The following is a 27,211-nucleotide window of genomic DNA, read 5'->3' as shown; positions in this document are numbered from 1 at the left end:
GGCGGGAGTTTGGTAGTAGGGATCTGACACCGGTTAAGACCTTGCCGTTGGCCCTTAATGCTAGGATGTACAATTTGAATTAGAGTATATGCATTTTCAGGATGTTAGCCAAAAGTACATGACTGCATCGAAATGTAATAAAATGACAAATTGTACATAATGCATAATGATGAAACTTTTATTTAATGTTTTAAATTTGTTTCATATTTTAATAAATACGGCCGGGAGGGTGACTCCCTCCCGTCTTCCAAAAGTTCAACTATTGTCCGGCTTCCCATCCTTGGGGATATGTGTTGGGAGGGGGTGGCGGGCATCCCGGCCATATGTGGTGTGTGGATTGTGGTGTGTGGAATGTGGTGTGTGGAATGTGTGTGGAATGTGGTGTGTGAAATGTGGTGTGTGGAATGTGTGTGGAATGTGGTGCGTGGAATGTGTGTGGAACGTGGTGTGTGGAATGTGTGTGGAATGTGGTGTGTGGTGTGTGGAATGTGGGTAGATTGTGGTGTGTGGAATGTGGTGTGTGTAATGTGGTATGTGTGGAATGTGGTGTGTGGAATGTGTGTGGAATGTGTGTGGAATGTGGTGTGTGGAATGTGTGTGGAATGTGGAATGTGGTGTGTGGAATGTGGGTGGAATGTGGTGTGTGGAATGTGGTGTGTGTGGAATGTGGTGTGTGTGGTGTGTGTGTGTGTGTGTGTGTAATGTGGTATGTGGAATGTGTGAGGAATGTTTGAGGAATGTGGTGTGTGGAATGTGTGTGGAATGTGTGTGGAATGTGGTGTGTGGAATGTGTGTGTGGAATGTGAGTGTGGAATGTGTGTGGAATGTGGTGTGTGGAATGTGGTGTGTGGAATGTGTGTGGAATGTGGTGTGTGGAATGTGGTGTGTGTGGAATGTGTGTGGAATGTGGTGTGTATGGAATGTGTGTGGAATGTGTGTGGAATGTGTGGAATGTGGTGTGTGGAATATGTGTGTGGAATGTGGTGTGTGGAATGTGTGTGGAATGTGCTGTGTGTGGAATGTGGTGTGTGGAATGTGCTGTGTGGAATGTGGTGTGTGAAATGTGTGTGGAATGTGGTGTGTGGTGTGTGGAATGTGGTGTGTGGAATGTGTGTGGAATGTGGTGTGTGTGGTGTGTGTGTAATGTGTGTGGAATGTGGAATGTGTGTGGAATGTGGAATGTGTGTGGAATGTGTGTGGTATGTGTGTGGGATGTAGTGTGTTGAATGTGTGTGGAATGTGGTGTGTGTAATGTGGTGAGTGGAATGTGTGTGGAATGTGGTGTGTGGAATGTGGTGTGTGGAATGTGTGTGGAATGTGTGTGGAATGTTTGTGGAATGTGGAGTGTGTGGAATTTGGTGTGTGGAATGTGGTGTGTGGAATGTGTGTGGAATGTGGTGTGTGGAATGTGTGTGGAATGTGGTATGTGGAATGTGGGTGGAATGTGGTGTGAGGAATGTGGTGTGTGGAATGTGTGTGGAATGTGTGTGGAATGTTTGTGGAATGTGGAGTGTGTGTATGTGGAATGTGGAATGTGTGTGGAATGTGGTGTGTGGAATGTGGTGTGTGGAATGTGTGTGGAATGTGGTGTGTGAAATGTGGTGTGTGGAATGTGTGGAATGTGGTGTGTGGAATGTGTATGGAACGTGGTGTGTGGAATGTGTGTGGAATGTGGAATGTGGTGTGTGGAATGTGGGTGGATTGTGGTGTGTGGAATGTGGTGTGTGTAATGTGGTATGTGTGGAATGTGGTGTGTGAAATGTGGTGTGTGGAATGTGTGTGGAATGTGTGTGGAATGTGTGTGGTGTGTGGAATGTGTGTGGAATGTGGAATGTGGTGTGTGGAATGTGGTGTGTGGAATGTGTGTGTGTGGAATGTGGTGTGTGTGTGTGTGTGTGTGGAATGTGGTGTGTGTGTGGTGTGTGGAATGTGTGAGGAATGTGTGAGGAATGTGGTGTGTGGAATGTGTGTGGAATGTGTGTGGAATGTGTGTGGAACGTGTGTGGAATGTGGTGTGTGGAATGTGTGTGTGGAATGTGTGTGTGGAATATGTGTGGAATGTGTTGTGTGTAATGTGGTGTGTGGAATGTGTGTGTGGAATGTGTGTGTGGAATGTGTGTGGAATGTGTGTGGAATGTGGTGTGTGGAATGTGGTGTGTGGAATGTGGTGTGTGGAATGTGTGTGGAATGTGGTGTGTGGAATGTGTGTGGAATGTGGTATGTGGAATGTAGTGTGTGTGGTGTGTGTTGTGTGTGGAATGTGTGTGGAATGGTGTGTGTTGAATGTGTCTGGAATGTGGTATGTGGAATGTGTGTGGAATGTGGAATGTGGTGTGTGGTGTGTGGAATGTGGTGTGTGGAATGTGGGTGGAATGTGGTGTGCGGAATGTGGTGTGTGGAATGTGGTGTGTGTGGAATGTGGTGTGTGGAATGTGGTGTGTGTGGTGTGTGTGTGGAATGTGGTGTGTGTGGTGTGTGGAATGTGGTGTGTGTGGTGTGTGATGTGTGGAATGTGTGTGGAATGTGTGAGGAATGTGGTGTGTGGAATGTGTGTGGAATGTGTGTGGAATGTGGTGTGTGGAATGTGGTGTGTGTGGTGTGTGTGGAATGTGTGTGGAATGTGGAATGTGTGTGGAATGTGGAATGTGTGTGGAATGTGGTGTGTGGAATGTGTGTGGAATGTGTGTGGAATGTGGTGTGTGTAATGTGGTGTGTGTGGTGTGTGTGTGGAATGTGTGTGGAATGTGTGTGGAATGTGGAATGTGTGTGGAATGTGTGTGGGATGTGGTGTGTTGAATGTGTGTGGAATGTGGTGTGTGGAATATGGTGTGTGGAATGTGTGTGGAATGTGGTGTGTGGAATGTGGTGTGTGGAATGTGGTGTGTGGAATGTGTGTGGAATGTGGTGTGGAATGTGGTTTGGAATGTGGTTTGTGGAATGTGGTATGTGGAATGTGGTGTGTGGAATGTGGAGTGTGTGCGGAATGTGGTGTGTGGAATGTGGTGTGTGGAATGTGTGTGGAATGTGTGTGGAATGTGGTGTGAAATGTGGTGTGGAATGTGGTGTGGAATGTGTGTGGAATGTGGTGTGGAATGTGATGTGGAATGTGGTGTGTGGAATGTGTGTGGAATGTGTGTGGAATGTGGTATGTGGAATGTGTGTGGAATGTTGTGTGTGGAATGTGGTGTGTGGAATGTGTGAAATGTGGTATGTGTTGAATGTGGTGTGTGGAATGTGGTGTGTGGAATGTGTGTGGAATGTGGTGTCTGGAATGTGTGTGGAATGTGGTGTGTGTGGAATGTGTGTGGATTGTGTGTGGAATGTGGTGTGTGTGGAATGTGTGTGGAATGTGTGTGGAATGTGGTGTGTGTGGAATGTGGTGTGTGGAATGTGTGTGGAATGTGGTGTGTGGAATGTGTGTGGAATGTGGTGTGTGGAATGTGGTGTGTGGAATGTGGTGTGTGGAATGTGGTGTGTGGAATGTGTGTGGAATGTGTGTGGCATGTGTGTGGAATGTGTCTGGAATGTGGTGTGTGGAATGTGGTGTGTGTGGTGTGTGTGGAATGTGTGTGGAATGTGGAATGTGTGTGGAATGTGGAATGTGTGTGGAATGTGGTGTGTGGAATGTGTGTGGAATGTGGTGTGTGTAATGTGGTGTGTGTGTAGTGTATGTGGAATGTGGTGTGGAATGTGGTGTGGAATGTGTGTGGAATGTGTGTGGAATATGTGTGGAATGTGATGTGTGTGGAATGTGTGTGGAATGTGGTGTGTGGAATGTGGTGTGTGGAATGTGTGTGGAATGTGTGTGGAATGTGTTTGGAATGTTGTGTGTGGAATGCATGTGGAATGTGGAATGTGGAATGTGTGTGGAATGTGTGTGGAATGTGTGTGGTATGTGTGTGGGATGTGGTGTGGAATGTGTGTGGAATGTGGTGTGTGGAATGTGTGTGGAATGTGTGTGTGGAATGTGGTGTGTGGAATGTGGGGTGTGGAATGTGGTGTGTGGAATGTGGTGTGTGGAATGTGGTGTGGAATGTGGTGTGGAATGTGGTGTGTGGAATGTGGTGTGTGGAATGTGGTTTGTGGAATGTGGAGTGTGTGCGGAATGTGGTGTGTGGAATGTGGTGTGTGGAATGTGTGTGGAATGTGTGTGGAATGTGGTGTGAAATGTGGTATGGAATGTGGTGTGGAATGTGTGTGGAATGTGGTGTGGAATGTGGTGTGGAATGTGGTGTGGAATGTGGTGTGGAATGTGTGTGGAATGTGGTGTGGAATGTGGTGTGTGGAATGTGGTGTGTGTGGAATGTGTGTGGAATGTGTGTGGAATGTGGTGTGTGTGGAATGTGGTGTGTGGAATGTGTGTGGAATGTGGTGAGGGCGGGAGTTTGGTAGTAGGGATCTGACACCGGTTAAGACCTTGCCGTTGGCCCTTAATGCTAGGATGTACAATTTGAATTAGAGTATATGCATTTTCAGGATGTTAGCCAAAAGTACATGACTGCATCGAAATGTAATAACATGACAAATTGTACATAATGCATAATGATGAAACTTTTATTTAATGTTTTAAATTTGTTTCATATTTTAATAAATACGGCCGGGAGGGTGACTCCCTCCCGTCTTCCAAAAGTTCAACTATTGTCCGACTTCCCATCCTTGGGGATATGTGTTGGGAGGGGATGGCGGGCATCCCGGCCATATGTGGTGTGTGGATTGTGGTGTGTGGAATGTGGTGTGTGGAATGTGTGTGGAATGTGGTGTGTGAAATGTGGTGTGTGGAATGTGTGTGGAATGTGGTGCGTGGAATGTGTGTGGAACGTGGTGTGTGGAATGTGTGTGGAATGTGGTGTGTGGAATGTGGGTGGATTGTGGTATGTGGATTGTGGTGTGTTTAATGTGGTATGTGTGGAATGTGGTGTGTGGAATGTGGTGTGTGGAATGTGTGTGGAATGTGTGTGGAATGTGGTGTTTGGAATGTGGAATGTGGTGTGTGGAATGTGGGTGGAATGTGGTGTGTGGAATGTGGTGTGTGTGGAATGTGGTGTGTGTGGTGTGTGTGTGTGTGTGTGTAATGTGGTGTGTGGAATGTGTGAGGAATGTTTGAGGAATGTGGTGTGTGGAATGTGTGTGGAATGTGTGTGGAATGTGGTGTGTGGAATGTGGTGTGTGGAATGTGTGTGTGGAATGTGTGTGTGGAATGTGGTGTGTGGAATGTGGTGTGTGGAATGTGTGTGGAATGTGGTGTGTGGAATGTGTGTGGAATGTGGTGTGTGTGGAATGTGTGTGGAATGTGTGTGGAATGTGGTGTGTGGAATATGTGTGAAATGTGGTGTGTGGAATGTGTGTGGAATGTGCTGTGTGTGGAATGTGGTGTGTGGAATGTTGTGTGTGGAATGTGGTGTGTGGAATGTGTGTGGAATGTGGTGTGTGGAATGTGGTGTGTGGAATGTGGTGTGTGGAATGTGGGTGGAATGTGGTGTGCGGAATGTGGTGTGTGGAATGTGGTTTGTGTGGAATGTGGTGTGTGTGGAATGTGGTGTGTGTGGTGTGTGTGTGGGAATGTGGTGTGTGTGGTGTGTGGAATGTGGTGTGTGAGGAATGTGGAATGTGTGTGGAATGTGTGTGAATGTGTGTGGAATGTGGTGTGTGGAATGTGTGTGGAATGTGTGTGGAATGTGGTGTGTGGAAATGTGTGTGCAATGTGGTGTGTGTGGAATGTGGTGTGTGTGGAATGTGTGTGGAATGTGTGTGGAATGTATGTGGAATGTGGTGTGTGGAATGTGTGTGGATTGTGGTGTGTGGAATGTGGTGTGTGTAATGTGGTGTGTGTGGTGTGTGGAATGTGGTGTGTGGAATGTGTGTGGAATGTGTGTGGAATGTTGCGTGTGGAATGTGGAATGTGTGTGGAATGTGGAATGTGGTGGTGGAATGTGGGTGTGTAATGTGGTGTGTGTAATGTGGTGTGTGTGTGTGTGTGTGTGTGGTGTGTGGTTATATTTATTAATATATGAGGAATGTGTGAGGAATGTGGTGTGTGGAATGTGTGTGGAATGTGGAATGTGTGTGGGAATGTGGTGTGTGGTATGGATGTATGACGTTATAACGCATACTATTACTCCGCAGACCATTACAACGCGACTTTTACTCCGCATACCGTTACAACGCATAGCGCCTTGGGGCGCTGGATAGTGGTAAGTATAATTTACTATTCTAACTCCAGTCCCCGTGGACCCTAGGGAAGGTGTTGGATAGTAAATTATACTTATTCCCTATCCTAGAGCGCCCCCCAGCGCAATGCGTTGTAATGGTATGCGGAGTAATGGTCGCGTTGTAATGGTAGTGCGGAGTAAAAGATCCGTTGTAACGGGTGTATACCGTGTGGTATGTGGTGTGTGGAATGTGTGTGTGGAATGTGTGTGGAATGTGTGTGGAATGTGGTGTGTGGAATGTGTGTGGAATGTGGTGTGTGGAATGTGGTGTGTGTGGAATGTGTGTGGAATGTGTGTGGAATGCGGTGTGTGTGGAATGTGGTGTGTGGGATGTGTGTGGAATGTGGTGTGTGGAATGTAGTGTGTGTGGTGTGTGGTGTGTGGAATGTGGTGTGTGGAATGTGTGTGGAATGTGGTGTGTGGAATGTGGAATGTGTGTGGAATGTCTGTGGAATGTGGTGTGTGGAATGTGGTGTGTGGAATGTGGTGTGTGAAATGTATGTGGAATGTGGTGTGGAATGTGTGTGGAATGTGTGTGGAATGTGTGTGGAATGTGTGTGGAATATGTGTGGAATGTAATGTGTGTGGAATGTGTGTGGAATGTGTGTGGAATGTGGTGTGTGGAATGTGGTGTGTGGAAATGTATGTGGAATGTGGTGTGGAATGTGTGTGGAATGTGTGTGGAATGTGTGTGGAATATGTGTGGAATGTGGTGTGTGTGGAATGTGTGTGGAATGTGTGTGGAATGTGGTGTGTGGAATGTGTGTGGAATGTGTGTGGAATGTGGAATGTGTTGAATGTGGAATGTGTGTGGAATGTGTGTGGAATGTGGTGTGTGGAATGTGTGTGCAATGTGGTGTGTGGAATGTGGTGTGTGTGGTGTGTGTGGAATGTGTGTGGAATGTGGAATGTGTGTGGAATGTGGAATGTGTGTGGAATGTGTGTGGTATGTGTGTGGGATGTAGTGTGTTGAATGTGTGTGGAATGTGGTGTGTGTAATGTGGTGAGTGGAATGTGTGTGGAATGTGGTGTGTGGAATGTGGTGTGTGGAATGTGTGTGGAATGTTTGTGAATGTGGAGTGTGTGGAATGTGTGTGGAATCTGGAATGTGGTGTGTGGAATGTGTGTGGAATGTGGTGTGTGGAATGTGTGTGGAATGTGGTGTGTGGAATGTGGGTGGAATGTGGTGTGAGGAATGTGGTGTGTGGAATGTGTGTGGAATGTGGAGTGTGTGTGGAATGTGGAGTGTGTGTATGTGGAATGTGGAATGTGTGTGGAATGTGTGTGGAATGTGGTGTGTGGAATGTGTGTGGAATGTGGTGTATGAAATGTGGTGTGTGGAATGTGTGTGGAATGTGGTGCGTGGAATGTGTGTGGAACGTGGTGTGTGGAATGTGTGTGGAATGTGGAATGTGGTATGTGGAATGTGGGTGGATTGTGGTGTGTGGAATGTGGTGTGTGTAATGTGGTATGTGTGGAATGTGGTGTGTGGAATGTGGTGTGTGGAATGTGGTGTGTGGAATGTGTGTGGAATGTGTGTGGAATGTGGTGTGTGGAATGTGGGTGGAATATGGTGTGTGGAATGTGGTGTGTGTGGAATGTGGTGTGTGTGGTGTGTGTGTGTGTGTGTGTGTGTGTGGAATGTGGTGTGTGGAATGTGTGAGGAATGTGGTGTGTGGAATGTGTGTGGAATGTGTGTGGAATGTGTGTGGAATGTGGTGTGTGGAATGTGTGTGTGGAATGTGTGTGTGGAATGTGTGTGGAATGTGGTGTGTGGAATGTGGTGTGTGGAATGTGGTGTGTGGAATGTGTGTGGAATGTGGTGTGTGGAATGTGTGTGGAATGTGGTGTGTGTGGAATGTGTGTGGAATGTGGTGGGTATGGAATGTGTGTGGAATGTGTGTGGAATGTGTGGAATGTGGTATGTGGAATATGTGTGGACTGTGGTGTGTGGAATGTGTGTGGAATGTGCTGTGTGTGGAATGTGGTGTGTGGAATGTGGTGTGTGGAATGTGATGTGTGGAATGTGTGTGGAATGTGGAATGTGGTGTGTGGAATGTGGTGTGTGGAATGTGGGTGGAATGTGGTGTGCGGAATGTGGTGTGTGGAATGTGGTGTGTGTGGAATGTGGTGTGTGTGGAATGTGGTGTGTGTGGTGTGTGTGTGGAATGTGGTGTGTGTGGTGTGTGGAATGTGGTGTGTGATGTGTGGAATGTGTGTGGAATGTGTGAGGAATGTGGTCTGTGGAATGTGTGTGGAATGTGTGTGGGATGTGTGTGGAATGTGGTGTGTGGAATGTGTGTGCAATGTGGTGTGTGTGGAATGTGGTGTGTGTGGAATGTGTGTGGAATGTATGTGGAATGTGGTGTGTGGAATGTGTGTGGATTGTGGTATGTGGAATGTGGTGTGTGTAATGTGGTGTGTGTGGTGTGTGGAATGCGGTGTGGAATGTGTGTGGAATGTTGTGTGTGGAATGCGTGTGGAATGTGTGTGGAATGTATGTGGAATGTGGTGTGTGTAATGTGGTGTGTGTGGTGTGTGGATGTGGTGTGTGGAATGTGTGTGGAATGTGTGTGGAATGTTGTGTGTGGAATGCGTGTGGAATGTGGAATGTGTGTGGAATGTGGAATGTGGTGTGTGGAATGTGGGTGGAATGTGGTGTGTGGAATGTGGTGTGTGTAATGTGGTGTGTGTGTGTGGAATGTGTGTGGAATGTGGTGTGTGTGGAATGTGTGTGGAATGTGGTGTGTGGAATGTGGTGTGTGGAATGTGTGTGGAATGTGGTGTGTGTGGAATGTGGTGTGTGGAATGTGGTGTGTGGAATGTGGTGTGTGGAGTGTGGTGTGTGGAATGTGGTGTGTGGAATGTATGTGGAATATGTGTGGAATGTTTTGTGTGGAATGTGTCTGGAATGTGGTGTATGGAATGTGTGTGGAATGTGGAATGTGGTGTGTGGTGTGTGGAATGTGGTGTGTGGAATGTGTGTGGAATGTGGTGCGTGGAACGTGGTGTGTGGAATGTGGTGTGTGGAATGTGGTGTGTGAAATGTATGTGGAATGTGGTGTGGAATGTGTGTGGAATTGTTGGACTTGGCCCATCTGGCAGGTCCACCCCTGAAGTTTTGTGCTTATTATATGTGTCCGGGGGATGGTGATTCCCCTTCTGAGTGTGTGTGTGGTGAGAGAGACCTGCCTCGCATAGGAATGCATGGGGGATGTATGTGGCTCTGGTAGTTCCTGATGCGTGGGGCATGCCGGGTCGAGTTTGGTATGTGTGCGCTCGTGAGGTTGAATGCTACAAGATGATGTATGCGGCATGTGTGTGACTAGAAGGGAAGGGCCACTTCTAGACCTTGGTGCTTGTGTGCAGTAGGTGTGCTGGTGTATGATTGGCTGAAGCCGGCTGGGCCTTCCCCCACCAGGCTGGCCGCCCCTCCCCTCCCGCGTGAGCACGCATGTGCCTCGAGGCCCGCGGGGCCCCCAGTGATACCGGGTCCCCCGAGGGGGACCCCACCTGCCGCAACTCAGTCCCTGAGCCCCGCGAGGCTCTGTCACGGCCCCGGGGGCCCCAGTGATGCCGGGTCCCCCGAGAGGGGGGGCCCCGCCTGCCCGCAGGTCCTTTACTGAGCCCGAGAGGCTCCAGCTGTAATCCCTGAGCCCCGAGAGGCTCCACCACGTGTCCCTGACCCTGCCGAGCCTGCGAGAGGCTCGGCCATTGCCCCCCCTGTCTCCCTGAGCCCGAGAGGCTCCACCACGTGTCCCTGACCCTGCCGAGCCTGTGAGAGGCTCCACCATTGCCCCCCTGTCCCCCTGAGCCTGCAAGGCTACGTCCAAGTGTGTGGAATGTGGTGTGTGGAATGTGGTGTGTGGAATGTGGTGTGTGGAATGTGGAGTGTGTGCGGAATGTGGTGTGTGGAATGTGGTGTGAAATGTGGTGTGGAATGTGGTGTGGAATGTGTGTGGAATGTGGTGTGGAATGTGGTGTGGAATGTGGTGTGTGGAATGTGTGTGGAATGTGTGTGGAATGTGGTGTGTGGAATGTGTGTGGAATGTTGTATGTGTAATGTGGTGTGTGAAATGTGTGAAATGTGGTGTGTGTTTAATGTGGTGCGTGGAATGTGGTGTGTGTGGTGTGTGTGGAATGTGGTGTGTGGAATGTGTGTGGAATATGGTGTGTGGCATGTGTGTGGAATGTGTGTGGAATGTGGTGTGTGGAATGTGGTGTGTTGAATGTGGGTGGAATGTGGTGTGTGGAATGTGGTGTGTGTGATGTGTGGTGTGTGGAATGTGTGCGGAATGTGGTGTGTGGAATGTGGTGTGTGGAATGTGTGTGGAATGTGTGTGGAATGTGGTGTGGAATGTGGTGTGGAATGTGTGTGGAATGTGGTGTGGAATGTGGTGTGGTGTGTGGAATGTGTGTGGAATGTGTGTGAAATGTGGTGTGTGGAATGTGTGTGGAATGTTGTGTGTGGAATGTGGTGTGTGGAATGTGTGAAATGTGGTGTGTGTTGAATGTGGTGTGTGGAATGTTGTGTGTGGAATGTGTGTGGAATGTGGTGTGTGGAATGTGTGTGGAATGTGGTGTGTGTGGAATGTGTGTGAAATGTGTGTGGAATGTGGTGTGTGTGGAATGTGTGTGGAATGTGTGTGGAATGTGGTGTGTGTGGAATGTGGTGTGTGGAATGTGTGTGGAATGTGGTGTGTGGAATGTGTGTGGAATGTGGTGAATGTGGTGTGGTGAATGTGGTGTGTGGAATGTGGTGTGTGGAATGTGGTATGTGGAATGTGGTGTGTGGAATGTGTGTGGAATGTTGTGTGTGGAATGTGGTGTGTGGAATGTGTGTGGAATGTGGAACGTGGTGTGTGGAATGTGGTATGTGGAATGTGGTGTGTGGAATGTGTGTGGAATGTTGTGTGTGGAATGTGGTGTGTGGAATGTGTGTGGAATGTGGTGTGTGGTGTGTGGAATGTGGTGTGTGGAATGTGGGTGGAATGTGGTGTGCGGAATGTGGTGTGTGGAATGTTGTGTGTGTGGAATGTGGTATGTGGAATGTGGTGTGTGTGGTGTGTGTGTGGAATGTGGTGTGTGTGGTGTGTGGAATGTGGTGTGTGTGGTGTGTGATGTGTGGATGTGTGTGGAATGTGTGAGGAATGTGGTGTGTGGAATGTGTGTGGAATGTGGTGTGTGTGGAATGTGGTGTGTGGAATGTGTGTGGAATGTGGTGTGTGTGGAATGTGTGTGGAATGTGTGTGGAATGTGGTGTGTGTGTGTGGAATGTGGTGTGTGGAATGTGTGTGGAATGTGTGTGGAATGTGTGTGGAATGTGTGTGAAATGTGGTGTGTGGAATGTGTGTGGAATGTGGTGTGTGGAATGTGGTGTGTGGAATGTGTGTGGAATGTGGTGTGTGTGGAATGTGTGTGGAATGTGTGTGGAATGTGGTGTGTGTGGAATGTGGTGTGTGAACTGTGTATGGAATGTGTGTGGAATGTGGTGTGTGTGGAATGTGGTGGGTGGAATGTGGTGTGTGGAATGTGTTGTGTGGTGTGTGTGTGTGTGTGTGTGGAATGTGGTGTGTGTGTGGAATGTGTGTGGAATGTGTGTGGAATGTGGTGTGTGGAATGTGGTGTGTGGAATGTGTGTGGAATGTTGTGTGTGGAATGTGTGTGATGTGGTTTTGAATGTGTTTGGAATGTGTGTGGAATGTGGTGTGTGGAATGTGTGTGGAATGTTGTGTGTGGAATGTGGTGTGTGGAATGTGGTTTGTGGGTGGAATGTGGTGTGTGGAATGTGGTGTGTGTAATGTGGTGTGTGTGGAATGTGGTGTGTGTAGTGTGTTATGTGTGGAATGTGTGTGGTGTGTGGAATGTATGTGGAATGTGGTATGTGGAATGTGTGTGGATCGTGGTGTGTGGAATGTGGTGTGTGTAATGTGGTGTGTGTGGTGTGTGGAATGTGGTGTGTGGAATGTGTGTGGAATGTTGTGTGTGGAATGCGTGTGGAATGTGGAATGTGGAATGTGGTGTGTGGAATGTGGGTGGAATGTGGTGTGTGGAATGTGGTGTGTGAGGAATGTGGTGTGTGGAATGTGTGTGGAATGTGGTGTGTGGAATGTAGTGTGTGTGGTGTGTTGTGTGTGGAATGTGTGTGGTGTGTGGAATGTGGTGTGTGGAATGTGTGTGGAATGTGGTGTGTGGAATGTGTGTGGAATGTGTGTGGAATGTGTGTGGAATGTGGTGTGTGGAACGTGGTGTGTGGAATGTGGTGTGTGGAATGTGGTGTGTGGAATGTGGGGTGTGGAATGTGGTGTGTGGAAATGTATGTGGAATGTGGTGTGGAATGTGTGTGGAATGTGTGTGGAATATGTGTGGAATGTGGTGTGTGTGGAATGTGTGTGGAATGTGTGTGGAATGTGGTGTGTGTGGAATGTGTGTGGGATGTGTGTGGAATGTGGTGTGTGTGGAATGTGGTGTGTGGAATGTGTGTGGAATGTGTGTGGAATGTGGTGTGTGGAATGTGGTGTGTGTGGTGTGTGTGAAATGTGTGTGAAATGTGGAATGTGTGTGGAATGTGGAATGTGTGTGGAATGTGTGTGGAATGTGGTGTGTGGAATGTGTGTGAAATGTGGTGTGTGTAATGTGGTGTGTGTGTGGAATGTGTGTGGAATGTGGAATGTGTGTGGAATGTGGAATGTGTGTGGATGTGTGTGGAATGTGTGTGGTATGTGTGTGGGATGTGGTGTGTTGAATGTGTGTGGAATGTGGTGTGTGTAATGTGGTGTGTGGAATGTGTGTGGATGTGGTGTGTGGAATGTGGTGTGTGGAATGTGTGTGAAATGTGGTGTGGAATGTGGTGTGTGGAATGTGTTGTGTGGTGTGTGTGTGTGTGGAATGTGGTGTGTGTGTGGAATGTGTGTGGAATGTGTGTGGAATGTGGTGTGTGGAATGTGGTGTGTGGAATGTGTGTGGAATGTTGTGTGTGGAATGTGTGTGGAATGTGGTGTGTTGAATGTGTTTGGAATGTGTGTGGAATGTGGTGTGTGGAATGTGGTGTGTGGAATGTTGTGTGTGGAATGTGGTGTGTGGAATGTGGGTGGAATGTGGTTTGTGGGTGGAATGTGGTGTGTGGAATGTGTGTGTGTAATGTGTGTGTGTGGAATGTGGTGTGTGTAGTGTGTTGTGTGTGGAATGTGTGTGGTGTGTGGAATGTATGTGGAATGTGGTATGTGGAATGTGTGTGGATCGTGGTGTGTGGAATGTGGTGTGTGTAATGTGGTGTGTGTGGTGTGTGGAATGTGGTGTGTGGAATGTGTGTGGAATTTTGTGTGTGGAATGCGTGAGGAATGTGGAATGTGGAATGTGGTGTGTGGAATGTGGGTGGAATGTGGTGTGGGAATGTGGTGTGTGTGGAATGTGGTGTGTGGAATGTGTGTGGAATGTGGTGTGTGGAATGTAGTGTGTGTGGTGTGTTGTGTGTGGAATGTGTGTGGTGTGTGGAATGTGGTGTGTGGAATGTGTGTGGAATGTGGTGTGTGGAATGTGTGTGGAATGTGTGTGGAATGTGTGTGGAATGTGGTGTGTGGAACGTGGTGTGTGGAATGTGGTGTGTGAATGTGGTGTTGAAATATGAATATGGTGTGGAATGTGTGTGGAATAGTGTGTGGAATGTGATGAGTGTGGAATGTGTGAGGAATGTGTGTGGAATGTGGGGTGTGGAATGTGGGTGTGGAATGTGGTGTGTGGAAATGTATGTGGAATGTGGTGGAATGTGATGATGTGTGGAATATGTGTGGAATGTGGTGTGTGTGGAATGTGTGGAATGTATGTGGAATGTGGTGTGTGTTGGAATGTGTGTGGGATGTGTGTGGAATGTGGTGTGTGGAATGTGGTGTGTTCATATTTATATTTATTCATATGTGTTTGAATAGGTATTGTGGTGTGTGTGAAATGTGTGTGAATGTGGAATGTGTGTGGAATGTGGAATGTGTGTGGAATGTGTGTGGAATGTGGTGTGTGGAATGTGTGTGAAATGTGTGTGTGTAATGTGGTGTGTGTGTATATGTGTGTGGAATGTGGAATGTGTGTGGAATGTGGAATGTGTGTGAATGTGTGTGGAATGTGTGTGGTATGTGTGTGGGATGTGGTGTGTAGAATGTGTGTGGAATGTGGTGTGTGTAATGTGGTGTGTGGAATGTGTGTGGAATGTGGTGTGTGGAATGTGGTGTGTGGAATGTGTGTGAAATGTGGTGTGGAATGTGGTGTGTGGAATGTGGTGTGTGGAATGTGGTGTGTGGAATGTGGTGTGTGGAATGTGGAGTGTGTGCGGAATGTGGTGTGTGGAATGTGGTGTGTGGAATGTGTGTGGAATGTGTGTGGAATGTGGTGTGAAATGTGGTGTGAAATGTGGTGTGGAATGTGGTGTGGAATGTGTGTGGAATGTGGTGTGGAATGTGGTGTGGAATGTGGTGTGGAATGTGGTGTGTGGAATGTGTGTGGAATGTGTGTGGAATGTGGTGTGTGGAATGTGTGTGGCATGTTGTGTGTAATGTGGTGTGTGGAATGTGTGAAATGTGGTGTGTGTTTAATGTGGTGCGTGGAATGTGGTGTGTGTGGTGTGTGTGGAATGTGGTGTGTGGAATGTGTGTGGAATGTGGTGTGTGGCATGTGTGTGGAATGTGTGTGGAATGTGGTGTGTGGAATGTGGTGTGTGTGATGTGTGGTGTGTGGAATGTGTGAGGATGTGGTGTGTGGAATGTGTGTGGAATGTGTGTGGAATGTGTGCGAAATGTGGTGTGTGGAATGTGGTGTGTGGAATGTGTGTGGAATGTGGTGTGGAATGTGGTGTGGAATGTGTGTGGAATGTGGTGTGGAATGTGGTGTGGTGTGTGGAATGTGTGTGAAATGTGTGTGGAATGTGTGTGGAATGTTGTGTGTGGAATGTGGTGTGTGGAATGTGTGAAATGTGGTGTGTGTTGAATGTGGTGTGTGGAATGTTGTGTGTGGAATGTGTGTGGAGTGTGGTGTGTGGAATGTGTGTGGAATGTGGTGTGTGTGGAATGTGTGTGAAATGTGTGTGGAATGTGGTGTGTGTGGAATGTGTGTGAATGTGTGTGGAATGTGGTGTGTGTGGAATGTGGTGTGTGGAATGTGTGTGGAATGTGGAGTGTGGAATGTGTGTGGAATGTGGTGAATGTGGTGTGGTGAATGTGGTGTGTGGAATGTGGTGTGTGGAATGTGGTATGTGGAATGTGGTGTGTGGAATGTGTGTGGAATGTTGTGTGTGGAATGTGGTGTGTGGAATGTGTGTGGAATGTGGAACGTGGTGTGTGGAATGTGGTATGTGGAATGTGGTGTGTGGAATGTGTGTGGAATGTTGTGTGTGGAATGTGGTGTGTGGAATGTGTGTGGAATGTGGAATGTGGTGTGTGGTGTGTGGAATGTGGTGTGTGGAATGTGGGTGGAATGTGGTGTGCGGAATGTGGTGTGTGGAATGTTGTGTGTGTGGAATGTGGTATGTGGAATGTGGTGTGTGTGGTGTGTGTGTGGAATGTTGTGTGTGTGGTGTGTGGAATGTGGTGTGTGTGGTGTGTGATGTGTGGAATGTGTGTGGAATGTGTGAGGAATGTGGTGTGTGGAATGTGTGTGGAATGTGGTGTGTGTGGAATGTGGTGTGTGGAATGTGTGTGGAATGTGGTGTGTGTGGAATGTGTGTGGAATGTGTGTGGAATGTGGTGTGTGTGTGTGGAATGTGGTGTGTGGAATGTGTGTGGAATGTGTGTGGAATGTGTGTGGAATGTGTGTGAAATGTGGTGTGTGGAATGTGTGTGGAATGTGGTGTATGGAATGTGGTGTGTGGAATGTGTGTGGAATGTGGTGTGTGTGGAATGTGTGTGGAATGTGTGTGGAATGTGGTGTGTGTGGAATGTTGTGTGAACTGTGTATGGAATGTGTGTGGAATGTGGTGTGTGTGGAATGTGGTGGGTGGAATGTGGTGTGTGGAATGTGTTGTGTGGTGTGTGTGTGTGTGTGGAATGTGGTGTGTGTGTGGAATGTGTGTGGAATGTGTGTGGAATGTGGTGTGTGGAATGTGGTGTGTGGAATGTGTGTGGAATGTTGTGTGTGGAATGTGTGTGGAATGTGGTGTGTTGAATGTGTTTGGAATGTGTGTGGAATGTGGTGTGTGGAATGTGGTGTGTGGAATGTTGTGTGTGGAATGTGGTGTGTGGAATGTGGGTGGAATGTGGTTTGTGGGTGGAATGTGGTGTGTGGAATGTGGTGTGTGTAATGTGGTGTGTGTGGAATGTGGTGTGTGTAGTGTGTTGTGTGTGGAATGTGTGTGGTGTGTGGAATGTATGTGGAATGTGGTATGTGGAATGTGTGTGGATCGTGGTGTGTGGAATGTAGTGTGTGTGTAATGTGGTGTGTGTGGTGTGTGGAATGTGGTGTGTGGAATGTGTGTGGAATGTTGTGTGTGGAATGCGTGTGGAATGTGGAATGTGTGTGGAATGTGGAATGTGGTGTGTGGAATGTGGGTGGAATGTGGTGTGTGGAATGTGGAGTGTGTGGAATGTGGTGTGTGGAATGTGTGTGTGTGGAATGTAGTGTGTGTGGTGTGTTGTGTGTGGAATGTGTGTGGTGTGTGGAATGTGGTGTGTGGAATGTGTGTGGAATGTGGTGTGTGGAATGTGTGTGGAATGTGTGTGGAATGTGTGTGGAATGTGGTGTGTGGAACGTGGTGTGTGGAATGTGGTGTGTGGAATGTGGTGTGTGAAATGTATGTGGAATGTGGTGTGGAATGTGTGTGGAATGTGTGTGGAATGTGATGTGTGTGGAATGTGTGTGGAATGTGGGGTGTGGAATGTGGGGTGTGGAATGTGGGGTGTGGAATGTGGTGTGTGGAAATGTATGTGGAATGTGGTGTGGAATGTGTGTGGAATGTGTGTGGAATATGTGTGGAATGTGGTGTGTGTGGAATGTGTGTGGAATGTGTGTGGAATGTGGTGTGTGTGGAATGTGTGTGGGATGTGTGTGGAATGTGGTGTGTGTGGAATGTGGTGTGTGGAATGTGTGTGGAATGTGTGTGGAATGTGGTGTGTGGAATGTGGTGTGTGTGGTGTGTGTGAAATGTGTGTGAATGTGGAATGTGTGTGGAATGTGTGTGGAATGTGTGTGGAATGTGGTGTGTGGAATGTGTGTGGAATGTGTGTGAAATGTGGTGTGTGTAATGTGGTGTGTGTGTGTAATGTGTGTGGAATGTGGAATGTGTGTGGAGTGTGGAATGTGTGTGGAATGTGTGTGGAATGTGTGTGGTATGTGTGTGGGATGTGGTGTGTTGAATGTGTGTGGAATGTGGTGTGTGTAATGTGGTGTGTGGAATGTGTGTGGAATGTGGTGTGTGGAATGTGGTGTGTGGAATGTGTGTGAAATGTGGTGTGGAATGTGGTGTGTGGAATGTGGTGTGTGGAATGTGGTGTGTGGAATGTGGTGTGTGGAATGTGGAGTGTGTGCGGAATGTGGTGTGTGGAATGTGGTGTGTGGAATGTGTGTGGAATGTGTGTGGAATGTGGTGTGAAATGTGGTGTGAAATGTGGTGTGGAATGTGGTGTGGAATGTGTGTGGAATGTGGTGTGGAATGTGGTGTGGAATGTGGTGTGTGGAATGTGTGTGGAATGTGTGTGGAATGTGGTGTGTGGAATGTGTGTGGAATGTTGTGTGTAATGTGGTGTGTGGAATGTGTGAAATGTGGTGTATGTTTAATGTGGTGCGTGGAATGTGGTGTGTGTGGTGTGTGTGGAATGTGGTGTGTGGAATGTGTGTGGAATGTGGTGTGTGGCATGTGTGTGGAATGTGTGTGGAATGTGGTGTGTGGAATGTGGTGTGTGTGATGTGTGGTGTGTGGAATGTGTGAGGAATGTGGTGTGTGGAATGTGTGTGGAATGTGTGTGGAATGTGTGTGGAATGTGGTGTGTGGAATATGTGTGGAATGTGGAATGTATGTGGTGTGTGGAATGTGGTGTGTGGAATGTGTGTGGAATGTTTGTGGAATGTGGTGTGTGGAATGTGTGGTGTGTGTGGAATGTGGAATGTGGTGTGTGGAATGTGTGGAATGTGGAGTGTGGAACGTGGTGTGTGGAACTCTTCAACATCGTGAAAGAGCTGTCCAACCCCAACGCCGGAAACAATGACATCACCCCGTCGCAAGAACTCTGCAACTCCCTCGCATCCTACTTCCACAACAAGATCACGGACATACACAACAGCTTCAACAACCAACCAACGCAAGCCACAACCGCAACGACGCCACCCACCACCACCTTCCGCACCTGGACCCCGATCAGCACCGAAGACACCATCCGCACCATGAACTCCATCCATTCCGGATCTCCGACTGACCCCTGCCCTCACCACGTCTTCAACAAAGCCGACGCTGTCCTCGCACCCCACCTGCGGGACATCATCAACACCTCCTTCGACACCGCCACCTTCCCTAAGAGCTGGAAGCACGCCGAACTCAGCGCTCTCCTCAAGAAACCCACAGCAGACCCCACCGACCTCAAGAACTACCGTCCCATCTCGCTCCTCCCGTTCCCGGCCAAAGTCATCGAGAAGACCGTCAACAAACAGCTGGCCGCCTTCCTCGAGACGAATGGATCCCTCGACCCCTCACAGTCGGGCTTCCGAGCGAACCACAGCACCGAGACCGCCCTCATCGCCGCCACCGATGACCTTCGAACTCTGATGGACAACGGAGAAACAGCGGCCCTCATCCTCCTGGACCTCTCCGCGGCTTTCGACACTGTCTGCCACCGCACCCTAGTACAGCGCCTCAGCAACATCGGAATCCAGGAGAAGGCACTGGAATGGATCACCTCCTTCCTCGACGGAAGAACACAGAGAGTCCGCCTACCACCGTACAAGTCAGAGGCCACCAAAGTCATCTGCGGCGTCCCTCAAGGATCCTCACTGAGCCCCACCCTCTTCAACGTCTACATGAGCCCCCTCGCGACCATCGCACGCCAACACAACCTCAACATAATCTCCTACGCCGACGACACCCAGCTGATCCTCTCCCTGACCAACGACCCCGCCACCGCCAGAGCCAACCTGCACGAAGGGATGAGAGATGTAGCCGAATGGATGACGACCAGCCGCCTGAAACTGAACTCGGACAAGACGGAGGTCCTCATCCTGGGCTCCTCGCCCTCCGCCTGGGACGACTCCTGGTGGCCCCCCGCCCTGGGCACCGCACCCAAACCGACGGACCACGCACGCAACCTGGGCTTCATCCTGGACTCCTCCCTCTCCATGACCAGACAAGTCAACGCCGTCTCCTCGTCATGCTTCAACATCCTGCGCATGCTACGTAAGATCTTCCGGTGGATCCCCACCGAGACGAGGAAGACGGTCACCCAGGCCCTCGTCACCAGCCGACTGGACTACGGCAACGCCCTCTACGCCGGAACCACTGCCAAACTCCAGAAGAGACTCCAGCGGATCCAGAACGCCTCGGCCAGACTCATCCTCGACATCCCCCGACGCAGCCACATCTCCGGACACCTGAGAGATCTGCACTGGCTCCCGGTCAACAAGAGAATCACCTTCCGTCTCCTCACCCACGCGCACAAAGCCCTACACGACCAAGGCCCGAGCTACCTCAACAACCGGATCAACTTCTACACTCCCAAGCGCCTCCTCAGATCAACCAACCACGCCCTCGCCGCCGTCCCCCGCATCCGAAGAGCGACAACAGGAGGAAGATCCTTCTCCTACCTGGCCGCCAAGACCTGGAACTCACTCCCGACCGACCTGCGCCTGACCCAAGACCACCTCTCCTTCAGGAAGAAGCTCAAGACCTGGCTGTTCGAGCAGTAATGGCACCCCCCCCCCCACCCAGCGCCTTGAGACCCTACGGGTGAGTAGTGCGCTCTACAAATGACCTGATTGATTGATTGATTGATTGGTGTGTGGAATGTGGTGTTTGGTGTGTGGTGTGTGGAATATGGTGTGTGGAATGTGGAATGTGTGTGGAATGTGGTGTGTGGAATGTGTGTGGAATGTGTGTGGAATGTGGTGTGTGGAATGTGTGTGGAATGTGTGTGGAATGTGTGTGGAATGTGTGTGGAATGTGGTGTGTGGAATGTGGTGTGGAATGTGTGTGGAATGTGTGTGGAATGTGTGTGGAATGTGGTGTGTGGAATGTGTGTGGAATGTGTGTGGAATGTGGAGTGTGTGGAATGTGGAGTGTGTGTGTGGAATCTGGAGTGGTTCCACACACCACATTCCACACACCACATTCCACACACCACGATGTAATCTGGGATTCAAATCGTATCCAAATTGATTGTAACAATGTTTAACAATTTTTAAACTAAAATAGTCTGAATTCAAAATTTTCATGGAAATAAATGTTTACTTTATTAAATGGGGAAAATGTTACTTTGCATGAAAAATATTTTTTAACCACGAGTTTTGCAGCTTTTCCTTTGAAATATCTGTGCTTTCTGCTGCTAACTTGTATTCCTGGTGAACAAAGTGTGTTTAAATGCAAAGTGTGTTTAAGACTGCAGTACCGCCTCCTGTCTACGGGGGCAGAGCGAGCAAAACTTTAAACACACTTTATGAAACACAGGTCCCCACAAGACAATTTTTTTTAAAGTTGTAAAAATTGACACAGATGTTCCTGAAGCCATTTTTTATCATTTAAAGGACATTACCTTGTGGGGACCTAGGTTCAGGTCCCCACAGTGCAATCAAGTCCCCACAGCGTGAGTGTGTTATCACACCCAAGTCCCCACAAGGATAGTAACACAAACCCACACACACACACACACACACACACACACACCCCGCGAGATCCATGGTCCCCACAGGAGTCTTCCACCTTGTTTTTCTCTATTATGTCTGTTAAATTTTGTTTATTGGTTTATATATAATAATAAAAAAATAAAATTTTAAAATAGTTCATGCTTTATAACAAAATACATTTTTACAAAAAAAATTATTAACCTTTTCGGTTGTTTTCTTAACTGCTGTGTGACTCTTTCTTGTTCTTATTACTGTTATTTGCTGGTATCCACCATGGTGTTAAATGTTGGACCACTTATCGCGGGAATACTGGTGATCTCTGCAGTTTGCACCAACTTCTGGATACTGTGTTAGATTTATCTCAACTTTAGTTGCATTAAAGTGCTGATAATTAAAAGCAGAGTAGCCATGCCCGTGCAAATCGACACGAGGTGCACCTTTGTGATTTATTCTAAATACTAAAATCCTGTATTGAATTGTACTGAGGTAGTGCCTGCACTTACAGTGTACACACAAATACAATGAAGAAATCTCATTGTATTTTTATTGATTAGGAATAGTGCGTCAGGTGCTGGATCTTGACGGGATACACTGCCCAGTTTGTATATTGTTCTGCAAAATGACATCACAACTTTCACAACTGCAATGCGAAATTAATTCCGGCGATAACCCACGTTACCACCAGGAATTTTACACCTGCTTTTTGCTGGTGTTAAGCAGGAGGACTACCTGCAGCATGAAAGGAAACACAGCCAAGAGCCACACCAGAACAACCACAGGTGCCATAGAGTCAATCAGCACCATATAGGGATACCCATGAGGGCCACAAGACTCATCGCAACAACCTCAGGACCACCAACGCCCCCCAAACCCGCATCTGAGCAAGTGTGTCCGTGTGGTCATTGTGTTAACATGATAGGCACGAGCCTGGCAACATCACAGTGTGCTGTCTTCAGCAGATGTTACCATGTCACCTCAGCATTGGCAGTGACACTGGACATGTAGCTACGCACGCATCCTCCTGCAAGCACAATACATGTGTGCTGGTCCGGCGTACACAGGTCAGCACAGGGGTGCGCCTATCCGGCAAGGGAAATGGGATGTCTCGGACATGTCCGTGTGCAGGAAGTGCGGTAAGTGTGTCTCTGTGTTTTGGTGTGGCCTGCCACAAGGGCTGCAGCAGATGATGTTGTAAAGTGGCATACACCACCACCAAACGGCACTCTCATGGTATAGTTTGAATGTCGCAGGACATGCCAGAATAGGCATTACAATGCTGTGCCGTATGAGTGCACGGGATACAACAGTGCACCATACAAAAGTGTGGGGAGCAGCTGTTTGGCAATGTAACACACAGTGAACCCACCCATGTGCCACGTGCTGGGCATCTCATCCATGATGACCATGGTTGCAGACATCCCACAACACCCACGACCGGCCTTTGTACACATCCTGTATGAATGCAGCGTGGTTTTCACTTCTATGCTCCCTCGGTGGTGTGATATTGCCGGATTGTGTGACTTATGCGCCTTGTTGGTGTGTTTGAATTTGGCCATTGTTTGTCTAAACTTATGCTGTACTTGATTGTACATGTGTGCCATTGTGCCCATCTCCCCCATCCCCCACTCCCTGCTTCTTCCTCTTCCTGCTGCTGTTGTTTCTATAATTTTGCTCCTCCACACATAAATACATGTAAAGAACAAATTAGAATACTTCTTCGATTCTTTTACGTTTCAAAACTTCTCTCTATAATTTTTCCATATAAACTGTTTTTGTCATATGCAACGGCACATCGAAGTCAGCAGTGCAACATATTCTATCAACACACTTTCTAGAACATTCTACAACACATGCAGGTTAAAAGTACATACATTTTTGTAAACCTAACAATATTTTTTTGCAACAATTTCTCAAACATTTAACGGCACGTGCAGGTTAAAAGGTCACGATTGTTTTAAGTTCGAACAGTGCCTTCCAAATGCAAGTAGCAGGTGTGGTTGAGTTGAGCACATTTTATCCTATAATATATACTCCACGTTCAAACTTCTTTTTCTTAACCAATCACAAAGATGCTTTTCCACAAAACAAATGTGCACCCTACCTTTAAAAAACAATGCTTTTCATCTCCCAATCAGGTATGAATGGATGAATGAATGAATATAAAATGTATAGAGCGCTGACTTAGACCAAAGGCGTCAAGGCACTAACAGCAGAGCAATATGCAAACAGGAGAAGACACACTCAGACAAACATCTAAGGGAACAAGCAGGTCTTTAAAACTTTCGAAAATGAGTATGTGATCGTTGTCCCAAAATTTCCTCAGGGAGGGAATTCCACAATTTGGCCGCGGCAATTGAGAAGGCTATCCCGCCCATCTTACCCTTTTAAACCTGGGAACAGTAAGGAGATGTTTGCTTGCTGACCTGAGTTTCCTAGTGGGACCATAGTGTTGAAATAAAGCTTTAATGCCCTCAGGACCCAGGCCATAGTAGGCATTGTGAGTGAGGCAGAGGGTTGTGAACATCATTCTGCGGTCCATAGGGAGCCAGTGCAAGGAAAGAAAAGAAGCCGAGACTGAGTGGTGTTTAGGCAAGGCCATCACTAGCCTGGCAGCGGCGTTCTGCACCAGCTGCAGGTGCCGCAACTGTCACTTGTTAATGCCCAAATACAGGGCATTACAATAGTCTAACCTGGACAATATTAGCAACATGACAACTTGTTTGTGTGAAGCAAATGATAGAAATGTTCTATCAGAAAAAAAAACTAGTTCCCCATCTTTAAACATATCTCTTATTCTACGAAGGAACTGCATGAGCTACAGACATCTTTCCATACCTTCCAGCCATACCTTCAAAATGCTAGTGTGGGTCATAGGACATAGCTATGTTTTCTGGTGCAAGAGGTATGGAGAACAGAGACGTATTAACTTAGACCTAGGTTTACAAAATGTGGATATTAAATGGTTTCCACAGAGAGGATTGAAGTGGCACCAGTTGTTGCCTTTGGTTAAAATCTGTTGGTATGTCATTTGAGATGTCATCAGTGATGTCACTGACCATGTCATGAATGATCTAATATGTGACATCATCAGCAGTGGATTGCGGGTGCGCGAAATATAGCTAGTACAACTAACTACATAGGAGCAATTTCAATGGTTTTGTATGAGTGAAATGTCCAGCTAACTATAACACCCCTAAAACTTATAGTTTTGTGAGTGAATTTCAAAGGTTTTTTAAAAGCTAATTCCTAACTATATAATGCCTGAAACCTATGGTTTTTTCAGTGAATTTCAAAGGTTTTTTAAATGCTAATTCCTAACTATATTCCTAACTAACTTTTAAAAATATTTGTATTTACTGCATAAATTGTTTTTACCTATTGCGTACTGCTCCCTGGGCACTCCCCCCCCCCCCCCCCCCCGAGACCTGCTGGATATCCCCGCGCAGCTCGTGATAACGCTGCCGCGGGTTGGAACACAAACTGCCGCCATTAGCCTCGCAAGCCCACAGGCCACGCCCACTGCCGGGAGGCCACGCCCCTTTTTCCATGACTACATAAGACGCGCTGATTGAATAGCGCGCGTTAGAGAAACTGACTCCTGAGGCGGAAGCCGGGAGAAAACGCTCGTTTTAAAAATATTTGTATTTACTGCATAAATTGTTTTTACCTGTTGCGCACTGCTCCCTGGGCACTCCCCCCCCTGAGACCTGCTGGATATCCCCGCGCAGCTCGTGATAACGCTGCCGCGGGTTGGAACACAAACTGCCGCCATTAGCCTCGCAAGCCCACAGGCCACGCCCACTGCCGGGAGGCCACGCCCCTTTTTCCATGACTACATAAGACGCGCTGATTGAATAGCGCGCGTTAGAGAAACTGACTCCTGAGGCGGAAGCCGGGAGAAAACGCTCGTTTTAAAAATATTTGTATTTACTGCATAAATTGTTTTTACCTGTTGCGCACTGCTCCCTGGGCACTCCCCCCCCTGAGACCTGCTGGATATCCCAGCGCAGCTCGTGATAACGCTGCCGCGGGTTGGAACACAAACTGACGCCATTAGCCTCGCAAGCCCACAGTCCACGCCCACTACCGGGAGGCCACGCCCCTTTTTCCATGACTACATAAGACGCGCTGATTGAATAGCGCGCGTTAGAGAAACTGACTCCTGAGGCGGAAGCCGGGAGAAAACGCTCGTTTTAAAAATATTTCTATTTACTGCATAAATTGTTTTTACCTGTTGCGCACTGCTCCCTGGGAACTCCCCCCCCCTGAGACCTGCTGGATATCCCCGCGCAGCTCGTGATAACGCTGCCGCGGGTTGGAACACAAACTGCCGCCATTAGCCTCGCAAGCCTACAGGCAACGCCCACTGCCGGGAGGCCACGCCCCTCCCGCCCCTACAAAATATGTGCATTTTTCGGACGCGCAGCGGACGCGCTCAGCGGGCGCGCCGCCAGCGCACTAAAGGCAAGCCCGTCTGCGTCCGTCCGCGGCTGGCCGGGGCTAGGGGCCACCCCCTAACAACCTCTCCTTCACTCACGAGAACAAATAGGCAATACAGCATTGACACCCTCTATCAGTTAAGGCACACCAATAAAACTAAGTGCGGCCAAATATTCCATCCCTTGGAAATCCCCCATCAGTGCCCTCACTGCAAGACAAAGCTCTCCAGCCCTCTGCAGAAGGATGAGCTGCAGGAATACCAAATTCTGCTGCTAAACTGCAGATCCCTCCCCAAACACAGTCTGGAGATTTCAATGCTGCTGGATGACCTCATGCCAGACATAGTCTTCTTGACCGAAACATGGCTCACCCAGGATTCTGAACCCGACCTAGTCCAAGCACTCACACCAGGCTACCGAATTGCCCGCCGGGACCGCGCCCAGGGAAAAGGCGGGGGCTAGCCATCATCTATAAAGACGCTTACACCTGCCGGTGTACTTCAGAGCCCATCGCAGACTGTGAAAGTTTGCACTTTGCCATTAAATTCTCCCCCAACAAAAGTTTCACGGGCATCCTCATCTACCGCCCCCCCTGGAGCGCTTAAACAGTTCCCCGCCGCACTACCTTATACCGTGGCCGAACTAACCACCTCATTGACAAATTTCACAGTATTAGGCGACCTTAACATACACTTCGACAACACACAGGATAATGTCGCCAACGAACTAATAGCTAGTCTAGCGGCAATCGAACTAGAACAACTCGTTCCCTCCCACACCCATATAAAAGGCCACTTACTAGATCCTGTGTTCAGCAACTGCCCCGACCTAGCAGTTGGTACCCTTACTCGCCTCCCATGGACTGATCACTTCCTCATCCCACTCACCTGGACCACACGCAAGTGCGCTCCATCCCCTCACTTCCCCCCTAGATCGAGGAACTGGTCCAAACTCTGTCTGGAAAAATGGGCTAGCGATCTCAACACAACCAAACCTGTACTCAACGATGACCCCTCAAAAGGCAACATCGAGTACAACAGCTGGATCATGAGCTCGCTAGACTCCATACTACCCCTTGGCACCACCAGATCAAAAAGACACCATAGAACAGCACCCTGGTACTCGGAAGAGCTCCGAGGAAAAAACATACCTGTAAGAGGCTAGAAAGGAAGTGGCGTCTAAACTACATGGCCACGGATAAAATCACATACAGAGAGGCCATTAGAGCCTATAAGTCAGCAATAAAACTGACTCAATCAGCCTACTATGAGGGTAAAATAATGGCAGCCAAGTGCAAGCCCAAAGAAATGTACCAAACGGTAAAAAGTCTCACTACGCTTCCCCCCCCTCAACCCTTAACCCCGTGGAATCCCCACGTTGTGACGATCTAGCTGAGTTCTTTTTTCTCAAGATAAATAACATCTACACATCCTTTCCGAACACTGGAGCAGAACCTTCCACCAAAAGCTCTTCTTCCGCAATAGAAACAGAGGTATCTCTCCATAACACCCTAGCCTACCTCCCACAACTAGATTCAGTAACACTAGACTCGCTAATGCACCAAATGAAATCCGGCTCACCCTGTGATCCTGCGCCACCAAACACACGGATCTCGGTTGGACAGGTAATTCTCTCCATATTACTGGAACTGCTGAACTCTTCGATAACAACTAGCACAGTCCCACTAACATGGAAATATGCCAGGGTAGGTGCACTCCTAAAAAAACTAATCTCGACCCTCGCAACCTCAATAACTATCGA

This window comes from Lissotriton helveticus, chromosome 4_1 (genome assembly GCF_964261635.1).
Source record: "Lissotriton helveticus chromosome 4_1, aLisHel1.1, whole genome shotgun sequence".
Lineage (NCBI taxonomy): Eukaryota > Metazoa > Chordata > Amphibia > Caudata > Salamandridae > Lissotriton > Lissotriton helveticus.
The sequence above is the reverse complement of the archived record's forward strand: the minus strand, read 5'-3'. Positions refer to the sequence as shown.